At 41.2% G+C, this 17,981-nt stretch overlaps 1 protein-coding gene across 3 annotated transcripts in view; it reads left to right on the top strand.

The window, feature by feature from the left end:
• Positions 1–17,981, top strand: part of LOC150085965 (uncharacterized) — an 87,082-nt gene that overhangs the window by 34,288 nt on the left and 34,813 nt on the right. The window contains exon 1 of one of the 3 annotated variants that reach the window (XM_090374311.1): positions 3,274–3,563. The exons of 1 other annotated variant lie outside the window; for it this stretch is intronic. The gene's annotated coding sequence lies outside the window, so the exon portion shown is untranslated. Of the gene's footprint in view, positions 1–3,273; positions 3,564–3,908; positions 3,969–17,981 lie in introns of those variants that run through there. One more of the 3 variants, XM_090374315.1, reaches the window with a different exon arrangement.

Genomic DNA, 17,981 nt, shown 5'->3' with positions numbered 1-17,981 from the left:
GGATTTAAGTGTCCAGTGTGTCTTCTCAGAGTCTCTCGTTTAACTTGGTCCTAACAGTACATTAAAATCCTCTTAGAAGTTAACGCAGATAATTAAAAACGAGGTATGATTTATTTCCAAAACTTCGCCAATACGACCAGGAAGAATACAAACGTACTACCAATATAATACCCCACTGGGTAGACGACCACCCGATAGAGGAATATCCAATGAGTATTTGTTGCGGAGACTTTTAGCGACAGAAACGTTATTAAATGTAACTGCATTGGAGTCCAAAGAAATCGCTGGAGAGGTCTATTAAGTATATCCAGAAGACAAAGAAATTTGAGTAGCAGTATTAAAAATAATGAGAAATGCGTCTTTGTGTGGGAAGATCCTTTGTGGAGTAGGCATCAAGATAAAACCTCTTCTGTGAAGAAATTCTTTTATTTTCGGAACACTGGAATTACAAGCACTAAGAAAGGGTCGTGCGCACACAGCAGACAAAGAGGATTTTACAAGAAATGCGAGACAAGAAAGAAACATGAGAGGATTCCATTATCTTTTGAAATGTAAATGATGCAGCTGCAAATTGGAAAGAGTGTACAGCGCACAAGTGAGAAGAACGCATTTAAATAACAATACGAATGCTTCTATTAATATTAATAACCGTAGTTTGTTTTAATTTAAAAAAAACTGGATTGTATACGTCTGGTTCCATAAAGCTGTAACGCTTCGAGATGGAAACATATAAATGCAATCTCTGAGTAATTCAGTCGCAAATGAAGTGCTCTGCTTGCCTCATACCACATCTCTGAAAATATTTGTGTTTCTCCACCCTAAAACCTCCACACCTGGAAGCTTATACAACCAGAGGATCTCTACAATCGCTGGAAGACACGAGTGTCGGTTAAAACTTTGTTGTTGCATGGGGAGAACAGTGGATGATCAGCTTCTGTGATGAGCTCTACAGGAAGCGAAACATCTGCGGTATGCTATTGTTATTATTTCGTGCCAAATAACTAAGGTTGAGGCATCGGTTTATTGTGTTTGTAAATTAGATGTGTTCTGTGGTTGGTTCGCCTGTTTTGCTGGCTGGATGAAAAACTCAGTGGGAAAAGCCACGTAACCCTAATCTCAGTGCATAAAAGGCCCCATAAATTCCACCCACCTGTTGATGGATTTGAATATTCAGACCTTTTTTACCCTTTTTCATTCTGTGACGCTCCTTCGATTATGTGGAGAGTTCACAGTGTTCACATGTATCGAAACATCTCAAGTTGTACATTTGTATAAATGTATAAGATATTCACCTGTTTACATTTATATGAATGAGGCCGAATGATTTAATATTATATATATTTTATTTTAGTACAAATCTCTGATAAAACAAATTGACGAGCTAGGCTGACGAATGTAATCGAACGAGAAAAATTTCATATTTTTAAGTGCACGCACTTTTGGTGAAATTGCATAAAAAATGTAGATGGTGGAAACATTACTTTTAATGTCCCAGCCGTTAAAATAAATAGTTCTATTTATTTTAATGTTTCTCTAAATACTTCTGTTAATAATAGCATTTTTTCGTGGGACCATGCCATCAATTTAACTGAAAATAAAAATGAAGACCATCTATCTGGAAGTACAAGCTACTTTTAAACACATTTATTATCTCCAGTTTCCTTCACTTCTGCGAGACATTATCTAATGAAAATCCAAATATTTTTCTTCAGTTCAAAAGAATTCTCCTCCTTACAGTTGATAAGTCCACGTTTACTTACTAAGAAACAGGTGGGGGTTCCACAACTTTGCATGCTTTCTGCTTTACTCTTCACTATCGCCTCATACCATTCATCTCCAATTGTTCAGATATACCCTACTATCGGTGGAAGATTCCACATTAAACCATTAGAGCTTTTCGCCCTCTCTCCATAACAACTGCAACAGACTTTACCTAGCTGATCGTTTCCTGCCCTTAAACATGCCTTAGACCGTCCAGAGCCTCGATGCAGATTTCCATCGATGTGAAAGTAATGCGAAGTACAAATTTATTTACTTTTCGAAAGTAAAAATTCTCATTTAAGAAAGGTCTCTATTCTGCATAAATAAGATACACCAAAGAGAGAGAGAAGGCAGTCCGGATTATCGAGAATCCGAATTAGTGAGGTTCATTAAAATGCATAAACTGTACATTTTTTACATTTAATGTATAAAGTGTACGGCAAATGTATAAACTGCGTATTCATTTTATGCATGAAATGTATAAACTGCGCGTGCGTAAATTCTGCGACTTTTTTGTGTACTGCAAAATTACCATATACAAAATGTTTCTGGAAAAGTGTACAGGAGGCATCTCATATAATTCGTACAAGCAGATTACGTTTATCCAGATACAAATACAGTGTAAGTACAAGTACATTTATCCACATGTAAACGTAGGTTTCAAGTTGCATTCTATTCTTTAAGATTTCAGCCAACAACTAATGATATCCTGCAGAGGGCGCTCTTTTAAAACTAATATGATTTTCAATGTCCGATTACATTTTGCATTGTTAATGTTGATTATCAAGACTCACTTTTAAGTGTCTCTATGGCAGTTTTAAACGCTCTAAAGCATAAATAAATGTTTATTAATTTTTTCCACGCTTGTTTTGTCATATATTAATTAATAAAAGCTGAGATTAATAGTAATTTAAGTCTGATATACTTTTTAAATCAAAGTTAGGTGCATATCCGCTGTTTGTTATCATAGTATTATTGATAGAGTGATGCAAATCAATTTAACGAGAAAATAAACATGATATTGGAATATGATTACACTTATAATGTATGTGCTGGTATATCCACAGCCAAATCACTTATTAAAGACTGTCATCGTAAGTCAAAATGGACTAAACATGGCGCCTGCTCTAACTTTCAGTGAGGTTACCAGTCCGCTGACTAACTATTACTTTTATGCATCTTTTCCACTCTGCCATTCAATTCTAACACCATCTCTCTATCTAAACCGCGATTGGAGTGTTAATCGCGCAGTTGCTTTCAGGATCAACGAGTTTTGGGTGGTTTCCTGCGCCCGGTTGGCATTTAGGGTTAGCTGACACATCTCCCATTGTAACATCCGTCTGATATCCAGTGCCTGACTCGGATAAAGAACTCTCACACACACGCACACACCTTTCTCTCTGTCACAAGCGCGTGAGGATCCACGACCAATCAGAGGCCACTTCCCTGGGAAAGGCTTTTATTGCCTACGTTCTGTCTCTCTCTTTCTCTCTTTCCAGCCGTTGTATCGACGTAAAGGAACGGAAACATCGTGGCCTGCCTTGGCGTTTGGTGTGTAGTGCCAGGCACGTGTATCTACCAACTTACTCGCTCTGCATCGAACAGATTGTCACCTCAAAGGCAGCTACGTTTCGTGTCGCCGGGCCCTGTCTGCCGCTCTTCTTGCACAACATCCCGATAGCGTTCTTTTCGTTTATTTTCCACCTCGACCAATCGTCAGTGGAGTTTGCGGTAAGGAAAGCATCATGTGACACCAGGTAGATAAATCCGACTCGCTGCGACCCAAAGCGGAAGATCTACAGGTAAGAAACGCTTTTCCTTTGAAATGTCGGCTCTTTCAGATCCCGACGCGCTGTTTGCGTTCGACACTCGAACGACAGACCTGTCGTAGTGACGGGGGTCGAGTCAAGTTTATCATTTTCCCCGTAGTTCATTAACGCGAATCAAATGCCATCTTAGCGTTCCTGTTTCCGGGTGGGAGACGTCGCAGACGCCGCCTACCGTGAAATAAAAGAACTACTTTGACTTATTGGCAATCGCGATGAAATGTGAGGTTTGAAGTGATCAATAGAGGCCAATCATCCTTTGAACATCAGAGTTTCCTTTAAAATTATTAAGAGGCACGATAGACGTATCGAGGATTCATGGAGAAAGAAAGAAAAGCTGAAATTAAGACGGATAGAGAGGCAGCTTAGAAGTACAAATAAGTGAGCGAAGATTTGTTTTTTTTTTTTATCTTAATCGTAATTAGCCGAGTTCTTTGAGTTTGTGGAGCGTTATTTGAAGGGGAATATGATTAGCTTTGTGTACTTTGACTTTTGCCTATCTAACAGGAAATATATTTTGATTATCTTGGTTATTTATTCTAAATTGGTTTGTCATTCTCTCTCTCTCAAGGCTCCTTTCAGCAGTCCCAATACAAACATTTCGTAATCCTTTTATGCATTATAGAACGCGTTCAGCGTAGGATATTCTGTGCAAATGAGTCGATGAAACCTCCAGTTCTTCCAGCCAGCAATATCACTTTAAGCCAATGTAACAGCTTTTACGCAAAATATCACTATTTTACAATCCTTTTAAGCAATTTCCACGCGTGTATAATATTATTTTGTCTCCAAATTACTGTTATATTTTTAAATCAAAATAGTCCATTAATTTCACACGCATTTACGTTATACTTGTATTGTATTTTCTATTATTATTCGTGTAGGCAGGCAGTTGGGACAGCTATGGGTGCCCCAGCTGCCTATTGGGACAACGTGGGCTGTCCCAAGAAGAAGAGAAAGCAACAGAAGAGGATAAAAGAGGTGACTGCACGCACCTTTGTAAAACGTTTTGATTAGATTTCGAATATTGGATACAAATTTGGTCCATCGTAGACTTGAGGAGGTGTAAAGAAGAACAACAAAATTAGTGGGAGGTATAAGGGAATACTCTTATCAGAATCTATGGTGTAATATGATGTTTAATATTTAGAATGTAATTTGAAGTCAGGTTTTCGGTGAGAGAACAAGGGACCTGGTTTTAAATGTAGAGTAATTACTATTGCATCACGTAATCGCTGGCCTTCTGGCTGTGAAGGACTTATACAAGAGTCGTGTTCATTTTTCTCGTTGTACAATAAAGAGTATATTTATATACAGGGTGTTTCAGTTAAACGTTTCAGAACTTCTAAGATGGGTAGGGTACATCCTGACAACTGGAAATCGTATAGCAATGTGGGGTCGGAAATGCTTTCCTGAAGCGGTGTTGTACACAGAAGCACCATAAAGAAAAGAGACCGTAAGTGAGAAATAGTTTTAATAATACATGAAAAGAAGCAAAAGGTACATGGATTAAAGTAAGTGTTCGAAGTTTCTTCCACGGGCTACAATGCACGCCTCACATCTCCGACGCATGGACATCCGAACATTCTGGAATACTCCAGGCGATTATTGCAACCAGCTCCTCAGCATTGTCAACAGGGGTGTCATAAACTAGCGATTTCATATGACCCCAGAAATAAAAATCAAGACATGATAGGTCGGGTGACCGAGCAGGCCAACGCACGGGACCACCACGTCCGATCCACTGTTGACCAAATGTGACATCCAGGTAGTTACGAACATCTCCGCTATAATGGGCAGGGGCTCCATCGTGTTGGAACCACATTGTCTGTTGCGTCGATGCAGAAATATATGTTCATCTCTCAAAAGTTGTGGCAATACTTGCTGCAGAAAGATCAAGTAGATAGGTCCGGTTAGACGACACGGTAACAGGTAAGGTCCGATGAGGTGATCTCCCATAATACCGGCCCATACGTTGACCAAAAATCGAATCTGTGCTGCACGACGTCGCACGACGAATTCTGTGTACAATACCGCTTCAGGAAAGCATTTCCGACCCCACATTGCTATATGATTTCGAGTTGTCAGGATGTACCCTACCCCTCTTAGAAGTTCTGAAACGTTTAACTGAAACACCCTGTATACATACACGGGGTGGACAAGATAATGGAAACACCTGTGACAAGGGTTACTGGTATACACTAATATTGTGATGGCCCACCCTTCGCTTTTAAAACCGCTTGTATTCTACGTGGAATAGATTCAAATAAATCCCGAACTGTCTTAAGAGGAATTTGGAGTGTTCTCCGTGGAGGAACGTTTAAAGCTGTTGAGTGATGAAGGTGGATGAAATATGCTTTTCATTCTCCTCTCCAAATATACCCACAGCGTCTCAATAACGTTGAAGTCCAGTGATTGTGCAGGCTACGGGAGATGCGTAGCCTCAGTTTCAGGCAGCTCAAACCATCGTTAGTGGGAAGCAATGTTTGCACCATGGGATGAACCTGGCCAATCAGAATATCAAGGCAACCGGTCGCAGTAATTCGTCCCTTTAGAGTGATGATAGGACCTAATGAATAGCAAGATATTTCTGCCAAAGCCGTTGTTGATCGTCCTCCTAACAAAATGTGATAGGAGAATTGTGCCAACCATTTGACGGTTGGCACACGACAATCAGGATGATGCACTTCCTTTGTCATTTCCCAAACGTAAACTCTCTCAGATGTTGTAAAATGTGTGAATATGATTAGTCTGAAAATATGGCATGTTTCCAGTCATCAAGTGTCCATTTTGTGCTACTTACACCACTGCATTCTCTTTCTAGCATTACCATCAGTAAAGAATGGCTTGGTGATAGTGGCTCTGTCGTAAATTTGAGCTTTATGAAATTCTCGATGAACTATTTTGCTATAAACTGAATTTCTGAGACTCGCCTTAAGTTCTGCAGTTATTTTCGAGGTAGCAGTTTTATATTTTCAGGCTACAATACATTTCAGAGTCCAGCGGTCTCTTTCATCCAGCTTTGATTTTATGCCACAATTCTTTCCCTTAGTTGGTGAATGCAGACATCACTCTTAATACGGTTGCTCTGAATACATTAAAAAAATCAACAGTTTTAGTCACAGATGACCCTGCTAAACATGCACCAACAATTTGAATTCCTTGGAATTCAGACAGGTTGGTCATTTTCTTCATGTACATTTTTATATCACTTCTAAATACGCATCAGGTCTTGTCGTCTTTTCTTTACAGGAACCTACTGCATTTTCATAAATACGCCATACAGCCATTACAAAAACTATTACTGTCATATCAGGTGTTTCCATATTTTGTCCACCCTAGTATACATATAAACGTTATATTTTTCCATAAGGACTAGATAGGCCTTTCCTGGCAGGAGACCATTGATAAGGGCAACACGAGGACTGTATTAGCTTTAAGCATAGAAAAACAGCAAGCTGTAATTTTAATGCTAAAGAAATCATCGCTATAAAGGGATTAAGTATCATTGATGTTGAAAGGATAACTGCATCCTTCTGCACGTTGGATAACTGCATCCTCCTGCTGGGTTCTTAATAAAAAAAAAAGAACCAAGGACATTTTTATAAAAGTACGATTACTGCAGATTGCAAAGGTTGGTGTAAAAAAGAGGGAAAGAAGGGAAAAGATAAAAAAAAAAAAATAGCTGACGCATTGGGATAAAAAACAGTCTGACACTACGATTCCAAATGGGATTTATTTACGCTGAATTTGCTTTTCGAAGTGGAAGAGAAATTTCGAAAGAAGCATTAAAAAATGGGAAGAGCGAAAGATAAACAGAACAGAGATAAAGAAATGAATATAAAGCTAGTAATGAGATTCGAAATCGTTTCTGAAGAAGCAATTAACGTATTGAATGCGCAGAGACAGAGATAAACAAAGAAAGAGAAGCGAGTTGCTTAAAAATGCTATTTGCATACATTTTTTTCTCTAAAGTTTTTCGGGAACTGTTCGTGTTTTGATTGATCGGAACGTTTGTGTTTGCACAGAATTCGGAGAGAGAGAGAGAGACAGTTTTTCTTAATATTTTTAGCAAACACAGTCAAGTAGTTGTTGACCTGTTAGTTCTGGAACCTATTTCCCTAAACAACTCATGAAACCAGAGCTGCACGTCTTCCAGCACAATTTGCATTGCATAATCCCTCGCTGTTGTCCACCGCCTTCTTGGCGTTCTTTTACTCCGAATTAACGCTCACAGTTCGTCTGCATGCGTGCGTGTACGACTTCAAGGTATTGCTTGGAAGATGCAGTCATAGAAGCTATGAATGGTTTGCCAGTTGTGTTCTAAACCATCGATAGCCCAGAGTTATAGCAATCCCGGATAAGTTACTACAAAGAGTGTATTCCACTTTCGGGATTCAGGAGAGTTCAGATGGGCTAGCAAGTACGATTTCAACCTTCCTCTTAGACACTAATACACGTACCAGAAATACCACAATACACGCACACTGATTTTTCATCAAAATATTCCTCCACGAGATTTTATCGATCTCTTACGCAAACTTGGCATTCTGGCGATCACTTTTATAATATCGTCTATAATAGTCGAATAATAATATTGATTAACTTTATTCCAAGCGATCTTCAAGGTTTCCCATAAATTTTGGACAGACTTCGTGGATTGGACGGTCTAGATGATCCCATAAAAGCTCTATTGGGTTTAATCATGCGATTGGGGCAGCCACACCATAATTTACAATTCCCCGTTCTGTTGTTTAGTTGCTAGAAAGCTTCCGGTCATTGTCTTGTTGTAATATAAAATTCTTTCCACGAAGTACAATTCCAGAGGATATTGCATTACGTTCAAGAATATTTTTATAGCATTTTCTTAAAATTCCTTCAATTCTGATGATCTTACCCACTCCGAAAAACAGAAGCAACTACAGATCATGATGGAACCACCACCGTTCTTGATTTTAGGGACTAAATAATGTGGCACCATTTTTCCTTCAGTTGATCGTCACATAAACTTTATGCTTGGATCCAAAAATTTGAAACTCGAAGTCATCCGTCCACAGTACGTTTTCCACTCTTCACTTGTCCAACGTTGATGGACAAGAGTCCACTAACATTTAATAAGAGTTTTTGGACGGCTTGTTTAAGGCAAAGTTTTACAGTGGATATAAACTTGGGCGGTTCTCTGTTTCTATTGAACTCAACTCAGATTTCAGGAGTAGTAAGTCGTAGATTGCGTTTAGAAATCAGGGTTATGGTCTGGTGATTCCGTTGTTACGCGTGATCGTCCTGATCTTGGTTTGTCCTTTAAACTGCCAGTCTACTTCAATCGTCAAATGGCAGTTTGCACTCTTTTAAATGAAAGACCGTTTTTTGCCAAATACTTCTCATGGAATAACTTTTTTTATACAGAGTTATAATAGCACTTCTTTTTCAACACTCAATTCTGGCCTTGTTTATCAAGAAACACAATCTTACACCAAACGCACTTTCTGAATGGCAGATGTTCGATTTTATAAGTTACAGTTCTTACTCCTCATTTATGTTATTACAAAATCACTCTGGAATCATCTGCAATCTTCTTTAATATTGAAACAATACTCGCAGTTTCTAGAATCATCTACAACGTTCAGGAGTCTTCAGCAATGTTTTGCCACATTCAAGAATCTTCTACGCCTTTCTTGTATATTCTAGAAATTTTCTTAAATGTTATTGAGATAGATGATGGTAGTGTATATAACAGTTTTTTTTGAACAAACTAGATGATCGCTACTTATCCCAAATCTGCGAGAGAGCAAAATGGGCTCTAATACAGTTAGATGTATTTCTCACTAAGGTGCCTAACTGCATAAAAAATCCATTGCAGTGCATTCCTGTCCAGATGGTCGTACATTACTTCTTTAACCAGCCACTCCCTCATTTTTCCTGGAACAGAAGTTAAGCTAATAGGCCTGCAATTTCTCATATCACACTTTGATCCCCCTTTGTAAATTGGAGATACATTTGCACACCCTCAGTCCACAGGAATTCAAAGGTTCAGTCCACCCGAATTCAAGGATGCTCTCATAATTATGGCCAAAGGTGTGTTTATCTGTTCTGCTGCATCTTTTAATATAATTGGATAAATCCCATCAGCTCTCGGTGCCTTATTTCTCTTCCACTTTCATTCCAGTTAGAATTAGACACATTTATTGGATTCCAATCCCGAAGGAGTGTTTCATGCGTGAATGTAGATGGAAAATATTTATTCAGTTTGTCAACAAGAGCAGAATCGTCAGTACTTGTGTTCAAATGAATAAATTTTAAAACGTTTCTTTCTTTTTTTTTTTTTTTCAATGTAGAAACTTTAAAAAGCAATTAATTCTTAACCTATTCAATTGAAATGAAAGATATAATAATAAAGCCGGACTATTTGTTAAAAGCTTAATTAATGTTTTGTTTTAATAAATTTAGCATTTTTTAATTTGTTTTTTTTTTTAACGGGAATAATTCTCCTATTTATATAATTCTCTTGGGAGATATTTAAACAAAACACTGGGCTATTCAAAAGAAAATAAATTAAAAACCTCCAAAGGGAAGGAAGGCTCCTATTACAATCTCACCTAAAGAATTCGGGATTTGGATGTTTCCATTACTTCTTTAATGCTCTTTACCATAATACTTTGCATTATGATGAACACGCATACGTGTCATGGAGATTACTACGCAATCTCCACGACACGTCTCTTAAATACAAAGAGAAAAGAAAGCGTACAGCCCGGTGATTAGCATAAACCAAACAGACGTTTGTTGAGACTTTTTTTTTGATCTCTTAAATGGTAAAACGAAGGAAAGATTGAAGAACATTGATGTATGGCATTTCAAAATTCTACTCTTGTTTCTATCCGTGGGATGGAACGGAAAATTTTTCAATCCTGTGGGATAGCTATCCTCGCAACAATTGCAATGGCGTTTGTTAGTCCCGTTTCTGTTATAACAATTGTTTAACAAGAATGATTGTTACGTAAACAACGCAATGCATGATTGGATAGATAAATGCAGACGCCATTCAATACAACGATCCAAGTTTTAATATATATATTTTTTTGGAAGTTTTCGAAGTCATAAAAGCTAACTAGCGCCATTTTTTTTTCCTGAAAATTAAAATCGAATTGCTTTTTATATCAGAATTTATATTTTTGGAAAAAATTTAAAACTTCATACTTTTTAGGCCAAAAATGAACGCTTGAGTGTTCAGCGAGATCGATAATGAACATAATCGTAATTAATTATCGATTGCAATTTCGCAGCCACGGCGTACTTTCAATTTTTGTCACTAGGGCAACTTGAAGAGAACACAAGGACAATTCGCTTGGCCATCCAATCACGTCTGCCAGCCGTTGTGAGCTCCGAATCGTTGATGAGAATGCAGAGAAAATTACATTATTAACTTGTGCGCCAGCTTCACTATTATTTTCAGCCGGCTGTCATAGGGGGAGGGAGTGTTGTCAAGGTGACCAGAAGTAGTTTTGTTAATCCAGCTGCACAGGCTGAAGAACGACTGTTTGGAACGCACTTCCTTGGGGACAAAACTCCATTAGTCTCTCCAGGTAATCCACTTACTGTTGGGCTAAGCTTCCCTTGTTCATAGATACCGCCTTTCTCTACAAATCTCGCCCAGGACAACACATCGCTTGTTTGGACATTCATTCGCTGCTAAAATATTTCCCTCGAGATTAATCCGATCTCCTATGGACTTGTACGTGAAACTCTTGTCCGCACTACCTCGCAAAAGTATTGGCTCACTTCTAAGTTGGCGAATCCTTAACTGTACAATTCGCTCTTTAAACCCTCCCCCCCCCACACACCCTTCCTCTCCCTAAACCCAACGGCACGTTGGGCACACTGCGATCTTATTAAACCAGTTGTCTTGACCAAATGACTTCGGCTGTCAGGTTTGTTCCATCCGATGTCACGCACGAGGTCCAAACGAAACGTTACCACCCCCCTCTACATTATCCGCTTCCTGTTCCGTGTTTACGCAGCAAGGCGACATCTGGTGTGGTGTTGCTGAAGTACATGCCAAGCGAAACAGCTGTTCGTGCGTCACGTTAGAAATCAATGTATCCTCTATTAGAGCCTTTAACAAACAGACCCGCTTTGTGTCGTCTGCCATCATTAGGCGATCGTTTGCTCGCTGGGCTTTGCATCGGCAAGTTTTTCTTCTTTACAGACTTGTACAGAAAGGTCTCAGTTGATTACGATTGTATTCTGATATCCTTCTGCTGAGGTCCGGAGCAAGCTGATGTGTCCTCCGTCTTTTCGAAACAGTTTATCCTCCCTTTGCACTAATGTCTTTCCGGACAATCAATTTGATAAACGACACTGGGACGCTGTTTGAGAAATATAACAAAATACAAACTGCGATTTTCTTTCTTTTTCTTTATCCCGGTTTAAGCGAACAATGTGTTTAGTTGGAAGGTGGAAGACGAAGCGCTCTTAGGGCCCCAGTAAGAGAAAATCCTTTTCGTTTAAGATGTTTGGCCTTCGGCAAAACAAGTTAGTTTTCCGATGAAGACAACTCCCGTCATTTACGGAAGGTCGCTTTCCGAACACGCTTTTCAAAACCCCCAAAATATGCTTCTGAGCGTGAGAAAATATTAAAATACGCGTAATTTGCTTTTGAATGCGTGTAAAAGGGGAAGGGACGGGACTGGACGAATCTCTTCATCTTTCGTTGCCATGGAAACCGAATCGGTGGAGTAAGATGTACAGACTTTGTTGACTTCCGAGGGATATTTAAGCCCTATAAATAAGACGCGGCTGCTTAAGGGTGCGTGGGCAGTATCCTTTCGGAGAGAGAGAAAAAAATAGTTAATTTTGAAGCTGTAATTTGGGTTTCTTTGTTAAAGTAAGTAGATATCTTTCTATTTGTTTCATTTAGAGTTGACTCTGCTGTGTAACGGAAGAATTAAAACGCTCGGAATAACCAGAAGATCGTCAGTGGACCGCAGTGGGCGTGTTAACCTATATAATCGTCGTAAATGAAGAATCGACCCACGAAGATGCCTGCTTACTTCATTCTTCGTACACATTTAATACGTTAATGAGTTGCACGAGGCACAACATCTTGTTTTTAAGATTATCCGTTGTAAATTGGACTTCTATTTATAGCCAATCTCTCGAAGGGGCATTCGCAGATAGACAATCTCCGTGGCATATTTGCCATCTGTTTCGGTGTACTTTGCGGTGCAACGTATGCACGTATTATTCACGTCCGTTGTACATATTGCACGCGTTTCTGTCTTCTCTTACTATCTGTCTTTCTGTCTAAAAAATCTTATTTCTCGTTTTGCGATAACAACGTCCAATCTGGGACGGCAGTCGATCGCATCTCCCGAGGCCCTCTCCGCCAGAGGTGCTTCAATCAGTTGGCGTTCCCAACTGAACACTTCCTCCCCCCAGCTGCAAAAGAGGCGTCGCGAGACTTTCAGTCCTCCTGCTGCGTGGGATTAATTTTATGATTTTGCTTCGATACCCGAGGAAAGCAGTCCAACTAAAAACCCACTGGGGGTGGAGGGGAAGGAGGCGGTCCCTATTCCTGCTTTGCCACCTCCTCACGAGTGGCGAAAGGGGCTTAATATTTTTGTTTCTTCCGTATTCTACAACGAGGTGTTGGAAATAAAGATCGTCGATAATAAGTTTTGGTAATACCACCAGAGGTCGCTATATGAGCATAGATAGTGTGTAAAGTGTAAAGTGTGTTTGGGGTCAAACGGCACCAGGGGTTTCCCCCATCTCCGCGTAGTTTACATTGTCGTGTGATACAGTACACTGTAAAGGCCAGAGATTTAAAAGTGTATGGATATTGTAGATGAGTAGTGTTGTGTACCGTTGTTCTTCTGGCCATTTAGCCGCCAGGCCTCTGCTGAGGCCAGACGTTGCCCACACTTTGCCCCGTGGAGGCAGACCAGGTACACCAATATTTTAAATAAGTACTCTGGCAGGTCCTGCCACCTAGTTTCCTGAGATTTCAGTGGCTAGGACCTAAAAAAAAAAAAAAAAAAAAAAAAAAAAATAAATAATAAATTAAAAAAATAAAAAAATAATAATAATAAAATAAAAAAATAAAATAATAAAATAAATAAATAAAAAAAAAAAAAAAAAATAAAAAAAAAAAAAAAAAAAATTTGAGAGGTTATCGCGTGGTGGTTGTGCTAGAATTGTGAGGCCGAAAATTGTGGGCGAATCAAATTTGGCTGTAATTAAGTTTGGATGTGTGGGGCTTTCGCTTGCGTGCAGGTGGAGTGGGAGGGAGACTGAAGGCTGGGGGGGGGGCGACAGACAGAAGAATGGAGTCGATAGGGAGGGTGACTCCAAGATTTGGTGGGGCATGCCCATGCCCCACCAGAAGGGAAAGTGTGGGTGGCAAGGAGGGAAGGAGATAGAGGGACCATCACCTCCCCCCCCCCGGCCAGGGAAAGGGAAGAAAAGTGGACCAGGCAAGGGCGCCAGGTCAGATTGCCAATAAGGCTAGTGTGCAGAGAGGCTCTGCAGTTTCTTCAGTCGGTGGAATGTCATTTTTGGGACATTGTCCCATCCGAGGTTTACAAAGTCCAGTTTATTTTGTAGCCATTCATCGGTTAAGATCCTATCCGAGGTTATTTAGTCCAGTCAGCTTGGATGTGCATTTGCGATTTCATTTTGTTTCTTCTGTTATGAAGTCGGATCCCTGGGGGTTTGATTTGTTCTGGTGGTCCTTAGTGGTGTCGAATTGTTTTTCTGATTATGGGCAGCTTTGATGGGTACTTGCATTCTCTTCATTGCAGTGGTTGCGGTTGGGGGAAGGTCCGTCTTCTGCTGAAGAGGCCCTGAGCGAATTTTGTTAGCGCTTTGTAGCTGTCTTCTTCTTCTAGGATGAGGTGTTCCTGGTTTTGCAGTGTGAATCGAATTTCAGTGATGAGCCGGCAGCGTAGATCTTGATACAGGTGACAGTGATACATGAGGTGTTCCCATGTTTCTGTTTGGCCACAGTGGCAGAGAGGAGTGTCACTGAGTCGGAAGCCTGATAACTTGTGTCTGAATGCACCGTGTCCGGTGAGTAGGTATGTGACGAGGAGTCCTGGAGACAGCCAGTGGGGATATTTTGGATATACCGTCTGAATTGTCGGCACGAATTTCCGAGTGATTTCACCTTTGATTGAATTTTCCCAGCGGGTTTGCCAGGTCTGTTGGAGATGCAGTGTGAGTCGCTTCTTTTCCATTTTAGGGTCATTGGCTAAGTCAATCGTGTAGTTCAGGCAGGTGGACGTTTTTCGTTTGCTGAGGTGGTGTAGGATTCCGCGACGAACGATCTCCAGGTCCAGGGGGAGGGCACCCATAAGGACCTGCAGCGCGTGAGTACTCACCGTCCTGCAGGCTCTGGAGATCGTTAGCAGGGTATATCTTTGTATCGTCTCGAGTTTTCTCCTGTTGACCGCGGTGGTCGCTTTGTGGTACCAGACTCCGGAGGCATATGAAATGGCTGGCAGGAATACTGTCGTATAGAAGAGGGCGAGGGTCCTTTTCCTCAAGCCCCAGTCCTTACGGGTGACTCTTGCAAAGAGTGCAGAATAGTTTCTGATTTTATTCCTGATGTATGTCAGATGTGGTGTGAAGGACAGATTCCTATCGAGCATGACTCCCAAATGTTTTAATTCCGTTGCGAGTTTGACGGTTTTCCCCTGGACTTTGATTTGGGGAGGCCTCCTAATATCTAGGTTCCCCCTGAGTAGGACTGAACATGTCTTGGTTGGAGAAATTGTGAGTTTGTTGTTGTCAGCCCAGTCTTGCAGGATAGTGACTGCTCTATTTGCGGAGTTCTCTAATTGTGCTCTGGAGTCCTCAGCAAGCATCAGAATAAGATCGTCTGCATAAGCCTGGGATGTGACGTTTCCAAGGTTGAGATTTAGGAAGCTGTCTAGGACGACATTCCAAAGAAGAGGGCCCAGAACGGAACCCTGTGGGCATCCTCTGTGTATCAACCGTGATATGGAGCAATACGGAGTAGTGACTGTGACTGATCTGTCTGAGAGGTATGTACTGATGCATTTGTATAGATTTGCTGGCAGATTAGCCTCCCGGAGTCTGCCGAGGACACTTGGCCACCAGAGAGTGTCAAACGCCCCAGCAAAATCTATTGCGATGACGAGGAAGTACTTTCGGTTGGTTGTGGTTGCGGCGTTAACAATATTTTCCAATGCATCTACGGTGGAGTATCCTTTTCTGAACCCGAACTGATTTCGGGATTGAAGGCCTGCGTTTGAGTAGTGAGTTTCTATCCGATTTCGTAGAAGGTGTTCCATCAGTTTGCTCAGTACAGACAGTAAGGCTATGGGTCTGTAGGACCCTGGGAGATCCTGCTGCTTTGTTGGATTTTTGAGGATGAGCCGAAGCGTTGCCGTTTTCCAGGTGTGTGGGAAATAGCCTTCTTTTAGGCACTGGTTAAATAAATTTAGTATTTTTTCTGGGATAGTCTCAACTGCCTTTTTTACGATTTCTGGCTCTAATAAGTCTGCACCTGGTGATTTCCTGTTTCTTAGTTTGGCGGCTGCAATGTCCAGTTCGATCCTAGTAAAGGGCTCCTCCTCTTCGATTGTTGTGTAGGTACTATTTCTTAGGCAGAGCGATGTTTGTTCTGGGGTGGTTGGATCCAGGTGTTTCTGGAACATGGCATCTAGGATATTATTGATGGATTCCTGCCACGTTTTGGTGTACTCCCCTTGTGGCTTCTTGGTTGTGGGGATGACTTCGCCTCTGGGGAGTTTATTTGTGGTCACTCTGTAGACCACTCCCCAGGGGTTTTCGTTTCCAACTGTGGATACTAGGTGCTCCCAGGAGCGTTGTTTTCGTTCACGGATCTTTGCTGTATATTGATTCCTGGCCGTTCGGTACTGTTGTCGTAGTGCTTCCACCTCTACTGCAGGCCAGCTACGCCTGGCACGTTGAAAAGTTTTTCGGCAGGTGTTTACCACACGTCTGAGTTGTTGTAATTCTGGGGACCACCAGGGAACAGCTCCCGGAGTAGGTTTTTTCCGCTTTATGGAATTGTTTGCTGCATCTGTGATAAGCTTGACAATTTTAGCTTGGTGTTTATCTGGGTCTAGTCCTTCTGTGTCAAGTGCTTGAGCAGCTGTACGTAATGACTCCTGGAAGAGAGGCCAGTCTGCCTTCTCAACAGCATATCTGTGTTGCATTTGTCTATGTACCATTTGTCTATTTAGTTTCCGGTTTAGTTGGAAGGTAATTGTTCGGTGATCAGATGAGGTCCAGTCTTCTCTGACAGTCCAGAATGCAATGTGGTCCGCTAGAGATCTGGTAGCCAAAGTAACATCAATCGTGGCCTCCCACATCGTGTTTGAAAATGTTGGTAGGTTGTTTGGTTTGTTAAGGATCATATAGCAACTGTTTGCCAGATACTCCTCCAGGTGTTGTCCATTTACCGCGCCACGTCGCTCCGGGGTTTCACTAAACCACGCCGGCGAACGGCAGTTTGCATCAGCGCCCACTACGATTTTAGCGTTCGGGAATTCCTCCAGAACATTTTGCAGGTAAGTTATAGCTGGGAGGATATCTTCTCCTGGCCGACAGTAAAGCGATACTGCATAAAATTCGCCCAGTGCAGTGATGACGTGGGCACATACAGCCCACGAGAGACAGTAATTTGTGATTTTGGTGACTGTGTAGTCTGGATTTCTGATTAGAATGGCTGCCCATGGCGTTTCATCATCAGTTTGCACGATTTTATACTTCAGGGGATATCCCTTGACCTTCTTACTGTGCGTATATGGTTCCTGGATGAGCAAGATATCCAGGTTTTCCTCGTTTGCTGTCCTGGTCAGCTGCGCGGCAACTGCCTTGGACCTCTGGGCGTTTAATTGTGCAAATAGTACCCTGTTGGTATTATATGGTTTAAGATGTGTACCCATAATCGAGTCTCAATTGGTATGTACTCCTTGCTTTTTGGTATATAGGGCACTTATTGTCCCTGATAGAGTGATCCGCCTGCAGCTTTTGTGACTTGCAGTTTGCACACATAGGTGGTTTGTCCTTTTTTGGGCATGATTTAAATTCGTGGCCTCGTTCAGCGCAATGGCCACATGTAGGCTGGGTTTGGGCACAGGTATGTGTTGTGTGCCCAAAGCGGCCACATCTAAAGCATTTGGGTACAGACACATGCTCCCTGTAGCGGTGGCTGCCCCAGTTTATAAATACTCTGTTTTGCTGGCTGATGGTTTTCCACGCAGCTGGCGATAGTTCCACGACCCAATTTGTGACCATGCCTGATCTGGATCTCGTTTGATGTTTTGGTGTTATTAGGCTTGTGGGTTCCATGTCTGGGTGATCTCGCTGGAGGTTTCTTGTATAGAGTTCATCCTGCAA

This window comes from Mastigoproctus giganteus, chromosome 5 (assembly GCF_048544385.1).
Source record: "Mastigoproctus giganteus isolate SK-2022 chromosome 5, ASM4854438v1, whole genome shotgun sequence".
In the NCBI taxonomy this organism is placed as follows: Eukaryota; Metazoa; Arthropoda; class Arachnida; order Uropygi; family Thelyphonidae; genus Mastigoproctus; species Mastigoproctus giganteus.
Note: the sequence above shows the minus strand (reverse complement) of the source record. Positions and strands in the feature narration are given on the sequence as shown.